This window comes from Rhyacophila brunnea, unplaced genomic scaffold, assembly GCF_057557595.1.
Source record: "Rhyacophila brunnea isolate RB1 unplaced genomic scaffold, BYU_Rbru_1.0 scaffold_20, whole genome shotgun sequence".
Classification (NCBI taxonomy): Eukaryota; Metazoa; Arthropoda; class Insecta; order Trichoptera; family Rhyacophilidae; genus Rhyacophila; species Rhyacophila brunnea.
In genome coordinates, this window is record NW_028232860.1 from 1,624,671 (window position 1) to 1,642,593 (window position 17,923).

General features: G+C 36.7%; 1 protein-coding gene across 2 annotated transcripts in view; it reads right to left on the bottom strand.

Annotated features, from left to right (window-relative positions):
* The window catches only part of PKD (serine/threonine-protein kinase D3), a 133,812-nt gene that overhangs the window by 50,286 nt on the left and 65,603 nt on the right, over nucleotides 1-17,923 (bottom strand). The window lies entirely within an intron of this gene.

The following is a 17,923-nucleotide window of genomic DNA, read 5'->3' on the forward strand; positions in this document are numbered from 1 at the left end:
GGACGGACTCGAATATTACAACATTTTTTAATTAAAAAATGCGTTAATAATTTATGGAACGGAATGGAAAAGAATGTAATCTATAATAATCATTAAATTATTAGTTAGTTGCAAAATATATCAAAACCAAATGTAAATAAAAACAATACCTCCCACGGGGGCAACATACTAAAACAATTCACTTGTAAAGTTTTGTACCCCTTGGTTACACCTGGCGTTTTATTTACCTGCGCTTCCCCAGGTATATTATTTAAAAAATAACCTGCTTTCGCTTGCCTTAAGAGTGAGCTGAACAGCAACAAGGTCATTCATAGTTAGTTCAGAGAGTAATCTCAGCGTTGAAAGGACGTCATTTTAATTCAGTCTAACCTCAAAAACCTCTAACCATCGGGAATTTATTTTAAGAAACGCAATAATTATTAATTACAATTTTCGGTCGAATGAATAAGCATTATTATTATTATTATTATTATTATTACCTTCAAACATAACATGTAAGCGACGTAACCTGCCGGCCGAAGGAATACAGGGCTGTCAAAATAATATCAATCTAATGGTACGAGGGTGGGTCAATAAGTCCTTAGAAAAGCCGACAGGTGGCGCGACTAGTACTGTAAGCGGTTTGTTTTCATGCAGCGGCACTACCGATTCAGTATGCTGCGAAGTTTCAATCAGATTGGTCGGGTTGTTGTGTGTTTCTCGTACATTTAAAAAAAAAATTGCTTGTGGAAAATGGAGAATATTTAGTTTAGAGCTGTTATTAAACATTTTAATATAAAAGGGTTAACAGCAAAGGAAATAAAAAATGAGTTGGATTTAGTTCACGGCATATCTGCTCCTTCACTTGCAACTATTTATAACTGGTTAAATGAATTTAAACGTGGTCGTACATCAACAAAGGATGAACCACGCTCAGGACGTCCTGTAGAGGTGACTACACCAGAAATGATCAATAAAATTCACGATATGGTGTTAAGTGACCGAAGATTAAAGTTGAGTGAAATAATTGAGGTTACAGGGATCTCAAAAGGTAGCGTCATTTCTATTTTACATGACAAATTGGGCATGAAAAATATTTCTGCAAGATGGGTGCCGCGTTTGCTCACAGTCGACAATAAACGCAATAGGGTGGTGGCCTCTAAAGCCCTGTTGTCGCTCATGCAACGCAATCCGGATGAATTTTTTCGTCGCTTTGTGACTGTAGATGAAACATGGATACACCACTATACTCCCGAGACGAAAGAACAGTCAAAGCAGTGGATTGCGAAGGCAAACCATGTCCAAAGAAGGCGAAAACCGTAAAATCAGCTGGTAAGGTTATGGCTACTGTATTTTGGGATGCACGTGAAACTATTTTCGTTGACTATTTGGAAAAAGGAAAAAAAATAACAGGGGATTATTATGCATCTTTATTGGACCAGCTAAAAAACAAAATTGAAGAAAAACGGCCTCATTTAAACAGGAAAAAAATCCTCTTTCATCAGGACAATGCCCGTGTTCACACATGTTTACGATCAATGGCTAAAATTGAAGAATTGAAGTTCAAATTGGTCGACCACCCACCGTATTCGCCAGATTTAGCCCCCAGTGACTTTTTCCTTTTCCCAAACTTAAAAAAATGGCTAAGTGGACAACGTTTTTTTTCAAATGAAGAAGTCATCGATCGGACAAATGCTTATTTTGAGGAACTTCCGAAAACTTATTTTTCTGACGGTTTAAAAAATATTGAGAAACGTCTAACCAAGTGTATTGAGCTCCAAGGAGATTATGTTGAGAAATAAAAAAAAAATACAAAAATAAAAACTGTTTTAATGCTTTTTTCTAAGGAATTATTGACCCACCCTCGTACGTTTTAAAGAGTTACAAATTTAAAGTTAAAAATAGCTTACTGTACAGATGGAATAATTACATACTTCCAAGCGTCAAACGGCATACAATATTCATCTAAAATAATTATGAAAAGACTAGCTGATTATGTTATGTTATTTTTGTATTGTTGTTATTTTTTTGCTTATCAAAATATTTCACATATTATCTGATGATGTGTATTTTGGATATATCGTAATATGTATCTTGTCTCATTAAAATTGCTATTAAGTTGATATAACATAGGAAAATCTGTAAATCATTAAAATGTTAATTTCGTTATAGTTTTTAATTAAACCGGTGCAATTACATATTAGATTTAAACACTGTTGTACTGTGTGACTTTTATAATATCAGATAGCCTTACGCGAGATGGGCAAGATAAAAAATAAAACTGTAGGATGTCGGTAGAAGAGTAAACAAAACCCAGCTCATTGGATAACCGAATGGTAAGCAACTGTATATGTTGCAAGGGATGGTGTGATGAGGGGTAGGTGATGAATAAAATCAGAAGGTTTTGATGCGTATAAAAGTAATTCCCCAAATTTATTATCCCTTAACACAAATTACAGATTCAATTTACAGCTTGAATAATACAAAGTTTATAAATTAGATTACGACGATAGTGTTTGTGATAAAAGTTATTTTAACGTTGAAGCGAGCGGCGTGTTATTAAGACGAGCGAATTTAAGGTACTGAGTTCTTGTTGGATTGCCACGTCTGTTTTTATATTGAAAGTAGACAAAGGAAATGCTATCCACAGCGTGGGTAAATTTATTGTTTTGTTCCCACATTGCGGATAGATTCCTGGGATTTTGTCTGCGAAATTTGATTAAGGTACAAACGTTATCAGTCCAACAATGGATTTCACACGACACAATGACAGGAATGCACTGTTTACTCGTTCATTCCTGTGATGGACAACTGACACCCGGCACTTAAGCATTTCTTCAGCCGGCGGGAGGTGATCATATGTCCGTTCTCACGGCAGTGTTTGGCTGATTATTAAAAATATTGAATTATTAAAATGTTGTAATTTTTAGGTTTTAACTGCTATCTACACATTGCACTGTCTGCGGACTACTTCCACCCTCATACCCCCCTTCCAGCGAAATGCGGCACGCAAATCGCGATGAAAGTAGGTAGAGGTGGTCGCTTGAAGGTCCAATCAGATCTGTCTCGGTGGATGCTGCGGTGGTCTGCATCCCGGGACGTCTGCTCTCATGTCCTTGATGACTCTCTTGGTGATGTGCTTTTTGCAATTTGTCCATAGCAGGTAGCTGGAAACTGCGGCAATGATGACGATAATCAAGGCAAGCGTTGCCCACGACAGTTGGCCTGTCGACGTGTCGTTGACAATTGCTCCGCCCGACGCAGTCTGTGCGACGATGATCTCTTCCTTTGTCTGTTGTGCACCCATTTTCGTATGCTGGTGTCTCTTGGTGATGATGATGGTAAAATACTGAATAATCCAGTTGAGTTATCCGCATTTATTGTGAATAAATTGTTTATGCCTGCATTTTAAATATTGCGTACACCACTGACCTACATTCTAGGTCGATGTGTGTTCTTGCTTTCGCTAACGTTGCTGTTTTGAAATCGGAAACTCCGCGTGCTGTTTTGAAACACGACCCCGATTGCATTGTTCGGCTCGTGCCTGATGTTGTTGACCGATATTTGCTCCACTGGCCTAGAGACGGTCTGGAAAATGGACACTTCTGCCGTATCGGGTAACACGAGCTCCCACGGTGTCAGGATTTTTCTCAGGCTGTTCCATTGTTTTATTTTCCTTGAGAATGTACGCTGGTTTTAAACGGTCGATAGAAACGGTGACGTTTTTTCCTCTCTTGCAAATGACATATGTTCGCGTATTGCGCGTGATGACCTCATATGGTCCGGTAAATGGAGATCTTAGCGGAGTTTTGACTGTATCATCGCGTAAGAAGACATGTGTCGATTTGTTAAGGTCTTTGAAAATGAAAACGCGTTTTTCGCCGTGTTGCTGGCTTTTCACAGGTTGCAGTTGTTGGAAATGTTTTTTCAGGATCGTGACGTAGTTGCTTGGGTCTTGGTTTGTGCTGGTTTGATGGCACAAAAATTCCCCTGGTAGGCGTAAGGGTTCGCCGTACACAAGCTCAGCTGCTGTCGTCTTTAAATCTTCTCTCCAAGCTGCTCTGATTCCCATTAACACTGTCGGCAATGTTTCAGTCCATCTCTCATTCTCGTGGCATTTCATAGCGGCTTTTAATTGACGATGCAGTCTTTCGACCATACCGTTTGCGGCTGGGTGATATGCTGTCGTGTGAATCCTCGCCGTACCAGTCAGACGATTTAATTGTCTGAAAAGGTTCGACTCAAATTGTTTGCCTTGATCCGTTGTCACTCTCAAAGGCGTTCCAAAACGGGCGATCCAACCATTGTAGAATGTACGGGCGATCGTTTCCGCTTCTTGGTCTTTAATCGGAAATGCTTCCGGCCACCGCGTGAATCTGTCAACGCAGGTGAGGCAATATCTGCAGCCTTCAGACATAGGAAGGATGACGATGTCGATGTGGACATGCTCAAATCGTCCTGAAGGTGCAAAGTTTCCGAGTGGTGCTGATATGTGACGTGTGATCTTGTTCTTCTGGCATTGAAGACAGTTGCGGGCCCAATTTCGACAATCCGTTTTAATCGACGGCCAAACAAATCGTTGTGTGACAAGTTTGACGGTCGCATTAATTCCGGGATGTGAAAGTCTGTGGATATGATTAAAAGCTGCTTGTCGGTGCGGTTTGGTTATGAAAGGTCTTGCGATAGGTGTTGACAAGTCACAGAATACTTTTATGTCTGTGTCGGGAATAAGTACTTGTTTCAACTGAAGTACCGATCCGTCACGTAAAAATGTACTCATTTCGTTGTCAGTTTCCTGGTCGGCTGCGAGGTTGGCATAATTCAGTGTGTCTTCAACGACTTCTATCCTAGACAAGGCATCAGCGACGATGTTGTCTTTTCCAGCGACGTGACGAATGTCGGTCGTGAATTGTCCGATGAAATCGAGGTGTCTGAATTGTCTTGGTGAGCACTTGTCCGATTTTTGTTGGAATGCGAACGTAATGGGCTTGTGGTCGGTAAATATGGTGAACGTGTGAGCTTCTATCATGTGTCGAAAATGTTTGACAGCTAGATAGATAGCTAAAAGCTCGCGGTCGTAAGCGCCATATTTTCTCTCCGCTGGACTTAGCTTCTTTGAAAAGAATGCCAGCGGTTCCCATTGATCGTCAACTCGTTGTTGAAGTGCTGCGCCAACGGAAGTATCGGATGCGTCACTAATTATCGCTAAGTGAGTCCCCTCACTTTTCGGATGTTTCAATAGCGTTGCTTCCGCCAAACTCTTCTTGCATTCCTCGAAGGCCTTGATTGCTTCTGGTGTCCAGATGATAGGTTCTTTCTTGGAAGTTTTTCCTTGCAGGAGTGAGTTCAGTGGAGCTTGCGTTTCTGCGGCCTTGGGGACGAATCTCCTATAGAAATTCAAAATTCCCAAGAACCGTCGTAGTCCTTTTTGAGTGTCTGGGCGGGTGTATTCGCGAATAGCGCTGACACGATCTGGAAGTGGTCGAGTTCCGGTGCTGGAAACCAGGTAGCCAAGGAATTTAACTTCCTCTACTCCGAAGTGGCACTTCGTGGAGTTGACAACCAGGCCGTACTCCTGTAGGCGTTTGAACAAAATTTCCAGGTGTTGAAGATGCTCTTGTTCTGTTGTGGAGGCTACCAGGATGTCGTCTATGTAGGCGTAGCAGAAGTCCAGACCCTGCAGAACCTCGTCAATGAAGCGCTGAAAAGTCTGGGCCGCATTCCTCAAGCCGAAAGACATAAATGGAAACTCGAATAATCCAAAGGGTGTTGTGATGGCAGTCTTCGGAATGTCCTCTTCAGCCACTGGGATTTGGTTGTATGCTCTCACCAGGTCGATCGTGGAGAAAACTTTCCTATCACGCAATGTTTGTGTGAAGTCTTGGATATGACGCACGGGGTACCTGTCAGGTACGGTTCGAGCGTTTAATCCGCGGTAATCACCACATGGCCTCCATTGATCTTCAGATTTGGGCACCAGGTGGAGGGGTGACGCCCAAGAACTTTCAGATGGTCGTGCTATTCCAAGTCTGGTCATGGTTTCGAATTCCTTTTTGGCGATGTGAAGTTTGTCGGGAGCTAGGCGTCTAGGACGTTGAGCTACAGAAGGTCCTTCGGTGGTTCGTATGTGATGTCTCGTGTTGTGGATGACTTCTCTACCAGCTCCATCTGGGCGCGTGAGATCCGGAAACTGCTGCAGTAATCCATGATAAAGGGATTTACCTGCGACAGTTTTGACAGTTGCTATCTCAGTGCTGCTGTGGCGTCCAGAGGTTGTAAGTTGAGTCGTCTGATCCAACAGTCTGCGATTCTTGACATCGACTAATAATCCGAAATGGATTAGGAAGTCAACACCAATAATGGGCTTGGTGACATCTGCAATCACGAATTTCCAGGTGAATTCTCTTCGTAACCCCAAATTCAGCGTCAGTGAGATACTGCCATACGTAGCAATGACAGATCCGTTTGCTGCTGAAAGTTCGTACTGTGATTTTGGTCGGCGCCCCTGTACTTTCGTGCGTGGGAAAACGCAAAGGTCCGCTCCGGTGTCGATAAGAAATTGTATTTTCGTGGCGTGGTCGGTGACGAAGAGGCGGCTGGAGGTAGGGCTGTAATCGCTGGCCGCGCTTAGCGACTGCCCGTGGCGTTTCCCTTGTTGAAGGTGCATGGTGTGACGCACTTCTCCGCATCTTGGCCGAATCTACGATGATACCAACACATGCCAGGTTTGCTGTGGCTTTGGTCTCGCGGTCGGGAATGGTTCCTCCTTTGGCTGGCTGATCGTGACTGGTGACGTGGCCTTGATGGTCGGTTTCCTCTTGCGAGCTCTTTGGAGAGCTCCTCGCGAAGAGTTGAGATTTCCTCCCGCAAGGTGATCACCAGCTTGCTGATGCCGCACAGGTCTTCCATCGTGGTTTCAGCAATGGATGCCTTTGATGTGGAATCTGCCATGGCGTCAGCTAGGTCTGCAACCTTGTTGAGATCCGCGTCCTTCTGTGTCGCCAGTACCAATTGCATGGTATGTGGTAAGCGACCCATCCAAAGCGTGCGTAGGATGTCATCAGTAACGGCTGCTCCTGCGAGAGAACGTAGGTGGCGCAAGAACTGTGATGGTTTGCGATCACCAACTTCCTCGTGCTCCAGTAGTCGTCTGGTCTTCTGCTCCTGGGTAGAGCTCAGCCTTCTCGTCAGCTCCGTCCTGAGGTGCTCGTAGGCTCCTTCACGAGGTGGGTTAAGGATGATGTCTCGAACCTCTGAAGCGTAACGAGATTCCAAAGCTCCCAGGATGTATCCAAATTTGGTCGCGTCAGTCGTGACGCCAGCTGCTTCGAAGCTTCGCTCCACCATGCAGAACCACATTTCCGGGTCTTCTGGACAGAATGGTGGGATCCTCACTGCCACGCGGCTGATCTGAGGTGTGGTCTGCTGGGCTGGTGCTGGTGTTGTCGTTTCTCCTCCGGCATTGCTGCCATACCCGCTGGAGAACTGTCCATTGGGCATCTTGACAAGGCAAGTGAATTTAAGAAAATTAACGCGGGAAAACGGATGTTGAAAACTGCGCGGGAAAACGAGCTCCAACGAAAAAATAATTCTCTCACAAACACAGTAAAATAGTAGTTAATAAAAAAATTAAACGAAGTCTGTAAAATGAAAATGAATGAATTGAATTTTACTTTACGGGTCACCACTGTTGCAAGGGATGGTGTGATGAGGGGTAGGTGATGAATAAAATCAGAAGGTTTTGATGCGTATAAAAGTAATTCCCCAAATTTATTATCCCTTAACACAAATTACAGATTCAATTTACAGCTTGAATAATACAAAGTTTATAAATTAGATTACGACGATAGTGTTTGTGATAAAAGTTATTTTAACGTTGAAGCGAGCGGCGTGTTATTAAGACGAGCGAATTTAAGGTACTGAGTTCTTGTTGGATTGCCACGTCTGTTTTTATATTGAAAGTAGACAAAGGAAATGCTATCCACAGCGTGGGTAAATTTATTGTTTTGTTCCCACATTGCGGATAGATTCCTGGGATTTTGTCTGCGAAATTTGATTAAGGTACAAACGTTATCAGTCCAACAATGGATTTCACACGACACAATGACAGGAATGCACTGTTTACTCGTTCATTCCTGTGATGGACAACTGACACCCGGCACTTAAGCATTTCTTCAGCCGGCGGGAGGTGATCATATGTCCGTTCTCACGGCAGTGTTTGGCTGATTATTAAAAATATTGAATTATTAAAATGTTGTAATTTTTAGGTTTTAACTGCTATCTACACATTGCACTGTCTGCGGACTACTTCCACCCTCATATATATTATATTTTTCCGCCAAATTGCACACAATCAAAAACAATTTATCATACAAACAAGTAAGACGTCTTCGACAGCCCTGGGTGATTCGATACTGTCGGCACCTTTGTCTTGTTCTCAGCGATCCGCTAGCTTTGAATAAAAAAATAATCTGTGGGTGACCACGTTAATAATCATTTTTTATAAGTATAAATTATTTCTTGCATTGGCTTTACTTACCAACAAAATACAATAATTATTGTACCTACCAACTAAAAGTTACTTGTTTGTAAAAGTGTCAGACTAAATTTAAACCAATCGGGTAAGTAATAAAAAGTCACGTTCTTTTTATAATAAACTATATTCCACGTTTTTTTTAAAATATGCATTAGAATTAAACAATATGTACCTATTTTTTTAATAATTATGTAATAGGTCTTGCACATTCAAAATAAATACTATTCATTAATAATGTTTTTTTAATTGCACATGAAATAAAATGTAGGTAGATATGTATTTCAACATCCTTCGTATGTTTAGTTCTCGGACAATTTCAGGTTAAAACGTTATTAATATATTATTAAGTTTATATCATGGCTATCCATCATATTGGTTGCAATTACTTGCCACCAAACAGCTGATTAACAAATTGAATTTAGTAACATTTACGTATATTAGAAGATATCATTTTTTGGTCACCCCATTCTTTATTCACTTCGACAGTGTTTATGATTTAAATTTAATTAAGATAACATTATTTACTTTAGACCAAAGCATTGTCGGCGACCTTTGAATATTACCAGTAGAGCAACAATTCCGGACCACATGTAAAAAAAGCATATTTTCAATTCTCAAGGGCAATTCTGTAGAGCGTCCCCTTAATAACGACCCAAGGTTTACCTAAGTACGATTCAAAATTTTGTAAAGATTAAAAATTACATTTCCGCGCCGTCGAAACTTTATACCTACCTAACTTACCCTTTTCGCGTTACGGTATCGTTTTAAAAACAAAAATTATTTCTCTAGGTATCCTTTAGATACGTACTTATTATGTTTCGTTTTGTTAATTAATAAAATTACGAGCACTTTATTTGAAGGAGCGGCGATAGACGGACATTTGGCTTAGCGGACTATAAGAAACATGAATGTGGCATCCATAGCTTCGCTCGTACTTTACCCTAAAGGGGTCCTCTATACACGTAGAAAGTGGAGGTATCAATAGAATATAAACCCGATATACAATATAAAGCCGATATACCTACTTAACTATTTATTTCGGAAGTTATCAAAATGATACAATCATAAATAGTCGACATTGATACATTGTGTATAATTTATATAGTACCTAATACCGTTGATAATAAATTATGTTATCAAGAAATATTAGATATAAATAGGTATAACACAGTTGCAGTGCCTACCATTTTTTAACAACAAGTTGACCTTCCTTAATAATTCATTGCTGTCCAATCTGGGAGTTCACACATGAAACTATAATTTGATGTTATAGTAATATGGTAGAAAAAACAAAAAAAAACTTAGCCTGCGCGTTTGTTAACTGATCTACGTATTTTCTTAAAATCCGACATCACTTCAGTTTTGATGATTATGGATTATAGCTTAAAATTGTTTATTTGTTTTTTATTTAGTGAGTATGTATATTTCGTGATATTTCACATTAGCTGGTTCCATTGTTTACGAGTAATGACGTTTTAACAGGCTTACCTATTGAATGTATTAGTATGTAAGATATTCATTACGGATTTTCATAAACACTTCAGATAATCAAAATTTGTTTTTTACTTGATTCTTTACTAATAGGCAAGAATGTTTTCACATTCTTTTATTACCTATATTAAATTAATATATAAACGAAAATTAGCATTTTTCGATGTCAGTGTGCATTTACGATCGGTGAGTGCGCATAGTGCACGAAGAAGCCAAAAGGCAAAAGCCAGGTCGTAAAAAATGACTCAAACAGAATACCTAGTACAAAACATAAATCAACTAGAATTTATTGATTAATATTTTTGCCACTCGTACCCGTTAGATATAGGGACCATTATACCACGTTTTCCTCTCTAGAAGGTATATATGGTACTTTTTAACACTTTAAAATACGAAGAAATTAACTGTACTGATGACGACAATATAAACGCAATAAAACTGTTCGAAAAGTTAAAATACTCTCCGGTCACTCAGTTGAAGTAGAAAGATTATTTTCTCAATTAAAATGGATTTTGGCGGATAATCGACGTCATAATATAACAATAATCCACCTCGAGCAACTCGTTTACTTCGAAAAACAAAACAGTTCATCATCATAAATCATCCGATACAATTAAGTAAGGTGCATTGGGGTAATTCCGACAGGAATTATTAGTTCGGAATTACCCCATAAAAAGATAGTGGTTCTCAACATTTCAGTTAAGTACTTAGGATTATAGGGATTGAGGAACGGGATGGAGCAGAGCAGGTTTATTCCCGGTTGTCACTATCAGTTTTGTTCTCACCGGTGACAAATAATGAGAAAAAATATCCCAATATGACACAAGTACCTACCACCTAAAAATCAATAAAATAAAGACGAGGAAAATCAAAGCAGGAATAAATTATAAGTTTATGCCATAAAAGTAGATGAAAATGATTAAAAAGACAAGTTCCGACTTTAATTTAACATTTTTAATGTTGACTAATTTAATTCTATGGGTATGAAGACAGTTTATTTTGCTATGCAAAAAGCAGTAAGTAAACAAAAGATATCTTTATAAAAAATATTGTTCTATCAAGGTAGTCAAATAAAAATGTAGACTCAAATAAAAATTGATTTTTAAAATTATCACTTTCTTTGATTATCCTCGTCTTTATTTTATTGAAGTACGGTGGTAGGTACTTGTGTCATATTGGGATATTTTTTCTCAATATTTGTCACCGGTGGGAACAAAACTGGTAGTGACAACCGGGAATAAACCTACCCTTTTTCATCCCGTTCCACAATCCCTATAATGCTAAGTACTTAACTGAAATGTTGAGAACCACTATCTTTTTTTGGGGTAATTCCGAACTAATAGTATCAAAAATTAGGGATTATGGATAATATTAACAAAATTGATGAAATTTTGTGTTAGGAGTAATTACGGTCGAAAAAGAAAGGTAAACCTTCGGTCAAAGTGCAATAAAATCAACTTTTGAATAATTTCGGAATTACCCCAAGATAGTTCGTAATTTCCCCAATGCCAAAAAAAGTGACTCAATATTTCAAATTCTCAATTTAAAGAACCCAACTATATATTCCAGAATCTATTATATATTTATAATACACACTTTCTTTAAGTACACAGAGGTAAAACAATAATGGCAGTAAATATAAAACACTTTGAATAATTAACCGAAATATATAACCTCTACTCATCTCATAGAAATTCCTGTCGGAATTACCCCAATGCACCTTACCTTAAAACATGTTTTTGTGGTGACCACCAAGACACACAACACGGTTATTGTACATTTTGCATTTTTGTTTAAGTATTGTTATTAAATCTTAGTTGATATTATTCTTTTGACTTATTAACTTAAGAATAACAATAATGGATGAAATATAATATTCCTAAATATTATAATATGGCACATGTATAATATTGTGTAAGTATATAATATATAATTATCAAGCCTCGATAGCGAAGGCTGCGTGACTAGCAAATGCACTCACGACCTATGTAAACCTGCTGTTCATATTGTTTTAAAAGCACATTGCATTGTTATTTTTTTAAGATTATCCTTTGCTTTGTAATTTTATTCTTGTAAATCCACGGTATTGATGGCTGCACTATTAAATCTAAAATGTAAACATAAATTTATATACAATATTGGTATATACTACAGCTGATGATGATACATACTATCGTATGGAAAATAATTCATATTTAAGTTGTGGACTTTTTGTATTTATCATGCAATGAAAACAATAAAATCATATTCAAAAATTGTCATTGGTAGGGAACCTTTTTTAATATCTGAGGTGGGTGAATTTTTAACACAGAAAATTTTTCAGTGATGAAGTTACGCTATTTCATAATGTATAATGTATATAAATCAGTCATTTAATAAATAAGGACAAATATCACCAACAAGCTAGTTCAAGTAAACAATCGACTCCCACGTTATCTATACTTAATTGACTTTTTATGCAATAATATGTACCTACCTATATTTTGTACTGTTATTCAATTGAAAATGTCCATTACGATAAAATCGGTTAAATATCAAAATTCTGAAATAAATGTGGAAAAAGTACGAAAGTACATATAAAGTGTTTTCATGAAATATGTATCTAGGTACCAGTCGTTTTATGTGATGAATAGTTTTTTACACTTTATAATATGTAAGTATTTAAATCAAATACATAATATAATCATATATCAGATAATTACTTTTTAATTACAACATTTAAATATAATGCTAATTATGTCGAATGGCCACCTAATCGGCGCGCCTTTACCGTACAATGTATTAAATGGGACGGCGGGACTTTTTTTAACGTTACACACCTACAAACTTACCTGTAGAATGGCCAAAAATGGAACTACGGACGCCATTTTGAAAATTTCATTCGAATGTCAGATTTTGTCCAGTTACGAGTCTTGATTGGCTATTTTTCGACAATGGCTCCATTTTATTTTGTTGTACTTATTCCACTTTTAATCAATAAATTAGGACCGGTTTCGTCCGCCTCAGAGGGACATTTTCAACTGAATCTTCCCTTGTTCAGTTGAAAATTTCCCTCTGATGCGAACGAAACCGGTCCTAATTTATTGATTAAAAGTGGAATAAGTACTACAAAAAATGCGTTTTATTAAATTAAACAACAATAAATATTAACGTAATACAATCACTAAGTGAAAATCTGAAGCAATATTATATTGCAAAACCTTTAGAAGAATGCAATTACGGCTTACGCAATACATAATATTATAATAGTAGGTATTATAATTTTTCAAACGAATATTTCCAGGGATGTCTCGAATCTACAGATGTACGCCACTGGTATTTTGAAGAAGAAATTTCTTACAATCGATTTGAAGAAATTCTTCAATGTCAATAGTTTATAATCAAATATACCAGTTTGGGCAAAGCATCCTCAAAATACTTAAATATCTAAAGAAATAAACAACTCTATGACTTTTTTTATCGATATGTAGGTACGGTATTGTTGCTTGGTAATACTAATATGTATCAATATGATACATTTATAACATAAAACGGGTCAGCGGACAAAATCTTTCAATATTTGTATTTATAGTAAGCTATTCGATATTTAATTATGAAAAAACATATTCTACACGCATTTTATAAAAATGGTTTACCATTACTTACCTGCAATAAAAAAAACCATCAGTTTTGTAATGCGACCTTTTTAATTGCAATGTGCGAATTTGAATTTGTTTTACGTGGCCGCACGTCGCGTTATAATATTGGCAAGATGATTATTTGAATTACAATAATTACCATCGCACCTGAGCTGGCAGAAAAAAAACAACTGACAAATTGTAGAAATCCATACTAAGAATCATTTGGGCAAAAGACTCCTTAGGATATTGGATTCGTCCACCAATTTAATGTGTTTTTTTATGGGTTGACGGTTAAAAACGTCAACAGGCCGGTGTTTAAATGTACTTACATAGAATGTCCTTTAAAAATTTAAATAAACATAACATGTTTCACACTATGGCAATGGGAACTACAACTAAATATTTTCCAGTATTCGATAGTAGTCCAGTCAAATTAGACCGAAAAATACGTTATGGTTGCAAAAGGTGGGGTAGAAGATTTTTTTTCCTACTTGTATATTATGATAATGAGTAAGAAAAAAACGAGTTTCTCAATTCGGATGACTTCGGCACAACTTTTGGCGGGAAAAAAACCGCAAAATTTTGTGATTTTTTTTGGTTTTTCGCTTATATCTCAAAAACGGTCGGTCATAGCAAAAATATTGTGATATACAATTTTAAAGCTTATTAAATTTCCTAAGATTTTTACATCATTTATTTTTTTCTATCTCTGACCGTTTATGAGATATTTGCTGTTGAAAACAGTATATATGTATTCGAAAACACGCGTTAGTAAAAATCAAACTTTAATGAGAAGAACTACCATTTTAAACTTAAGATCTTACAAATAAACAGTTTGGGGTTACAAACTAGACTTTATGGTCAATGGGCCCAATGTTCCAGATGGTGCGTGGGAGTGGTAGACCACCAGTACCGCTGGTGCCACGACACGAATCAGTACCACTTTTGCTTTAGTTTAGTCTCCATCGTGCGCGCAGTTATGTTTGTTCTTTACATGTATATTGTGTTGGGATACAATAATTGAACTTACCGATGAATGTTTAGTCTCCATCGTGCGCGCAGTTATGTTTGTTCTTTACATGTATATTGTGTTGGGATACAATAATTGAACTTACCATGAATGTTCAAACACGCGCGTTAACATAATTTTACTCCCTAGTTAAATTATAGTTTGTCAATTTATGGCTACGGCCGTATGTTGTAGCTTGATCACTAGGGAATGACAAAAGAAATGTCGTATTTCAAAAAAACACTACCTTATTCTTAGGTCAATAATTATTATAAAGCAATCATTATTCATAAAATGTTTATCACACTTGAATGGCCAAAGACATAGCTTATAATAAGTATCTTTAGAATCATCTTCAAATGTGTTAATCTTGCCGATTTTTTAAATAATAAAATGCCTAATTCTTGTCAAATTTGGGATCACAGAGATTATCAATATAATTTTTTATCGTGAATATTATACAAAAATTATCTCATAATAAATTATACTAATGGTTTCATAAATGCGTTTAAAAATTAATAAATGTAAAAAATCTTAACACCACTGCACAGTTATGTACCGAAATATGACTATATTCTAAAACATTAGAGCGAGAGGTTTAAAAGAATACTATTTTATGTAACAAAAATACTTTATGCAGTCATCAAATGTTTAAAATAACTATAAAGGATAATAAGGCTTCAAAATTATATAAATAGATTATCTACAACGTTTAAGGAGTGTCTAGTATCATGGTTTGAAAATACAATAAAAACCCAATTTTGACCCTCGACGAGCATGTCCCCCTTAATCGAAAATCGTGTGCTTACACAATGACCAAATATAACAAAATGTTTTTAACAAAATTGAAAACGCATACCTATACGGTTTGACCAACAAGTTTCAGGATTTCGATTTCAAAATATATTTATGTATTCTTCAATATTGATATTATGATACTCTACAAAGCAAGCCTTATTGGATATAGCAAACTTGTGCTAGCGTTTTTATTCAATCCTTTGAACACTTCTCAATGGGTTTCAATTTTTGTTATAGCCTTGACCTTGTAGCCATTCAGTGATTTTGCCTGTATCAGTTTATCACCTCTATAATCGCAAAACGTTACGCTTTTATAGTTTTCTTCATCTTTGTGAATATGAAGCAGGGGGCCATGTTCGACGAATACGAGGGTTAAAGCAATACTATAGTAGGTTTTCGATAAACTTTCACGAAAAAGTAGTGAAATGTGAGCTGATGTATTATCGTGGTAGAGTTTTCAAGAGCTGTTTTCCCTAATTCTGGTCGTTTTTTTTCAGATTGATTAATGCAAATGACGTAAATAATATACTTCATTAACAGTAGAGCCTCATAGTAAGAATTTATAGTGGATAATGTGGTTATAATTTATTGGCGTTGTCATTCTATCGAATTTGACGTGTTTTTTAGCAACATGAGTCATACTTATTTCCATGTCAACCGTATCCGGAAAATTGTACGTATGCAGTTGGCCGCATCACAGTTTAACGTGAGCTATTATATCGAGATAAAATTCATGTCTAAATAAAACAGATAGAAGAAAATAGGTAAGTAAATAAATTAGAAATACAATCATATCGTATATAGTTATATCAAAATCTAAATGATTCAAAAGTAGGTTAGCAAGTAGGAGCTCGTAAGTATCAGGTCGTACATATCAAATATACGATAATAATGACAGCGTGTTATCAGATATTTGATACCAATAAATATCAAATTACTGTTCTTATTGAATATAATAAAATTGGTACATTACGGTCTGCAATGCTCCACGAACAACATGTCATTTTTTGATCTCAATGTTATACGGCCATCTCTTTCAATAACAAACTACGCATCCAATATGGATGAAAATTAACACACATGCCAAAGATATGTGTACAAATATGACACCATATTAATTGTTCCCGTGTGGAGTTGTTCTGCGCAGCTAGTCAGGTAATGTTTCATTTTATTATATGTACTAGATAAATAACAAATTAATGTGCAGGTAGGTATAAAATTATTGCAATTTCTAATTTGAGGTATTTTACTGTGTTCATACTATGATAGGGTTAAATCCAAATAATTTGAAAAGTTGTTCACCCAAGCCCAGCTTAAAGAGAACCAACAAAATAGAAGAAAACATACATAGGTACTACAGGTAATTAATAGTAATATTTTTATTAAATATATATTTTAAAAACTATTTTGAAACCACAGTTATTTAAGATATACGAATATTATAAATTGAAACGTGTTGTGAACCGCGTTGCACACGTAATTCAATGATACGATCGATGCAAAAAAGATTGTAAATCCATCTTATTATAATAAAAAATCTGTATAATATGTATTGATAAAAAGATGTTTGTCAGATTTAGCGTCAGTTTGTCACCCGCCGAGTCCATTACAATAATATGAGATGCACCTGTGCTCTGTTTTGCCTGACGGTGCTATTTTTGCATTCACCAGTCTACAGTTTGAGAAAAACTACAGAGACTATCCGAGGACCGACAGCTGACCAAGGGAGGTTAACAGAGGTTTTGATAGAGGGGTCAACAGATTTAAAGGATGACCGAAGGAAATCGAGCTTTGATGATATTAATAAATCTCCGACGAAAAAAATAATTAATACGAATCAGCAATATGTGAACACACGAACGAAGATGATAACAAAGAAAACAAGAACAGTGAGAGATGTTGAAAGCATAATAAAGAATATGATAAAGAAGAGACAGGTAAAACTGGACGACTCCAAAGTAAAACAAGAAATAGATAGTAAAGCTTCAACAGCAAGTAAACAAGAAAATACGAAAGACTCTAAAAACAAAAGAAAAATTAACGATGTAACAACGAGAAAAACCATAATCTATACTGCGGAGGAAGTATATAATAACACCATGTACAGAGATTTTGATATATTGAAAGAATCGCACAGATATTCGACATATCTGACCTCGTCGTGGCTAGGAATAATGATAGGAGCAGTGTACGGAAGAGATAGCGGAGAACCACCGCCGATGGTTTCCACAGCCCAGGGCGTCATCTTGGGCAAACGGACAAACAAATACGGCCTCACCTATCACTCGTTCGAAGGGATTCCTTATGCGTCGGTGCCCGAAAGATTTCAGGTGGGAGATAATAAATAGATTGTTTTAATCAGTCCTTTGACTTTATTATTTTGGAAGCCTAATGCCGCAATTTTGAAGTGATTTCTTGAATATTTTATGATATTACCTATTTATTGAGTGATAAATTATCCGGATGCGGCAGGTCCATATATGTGTTTAA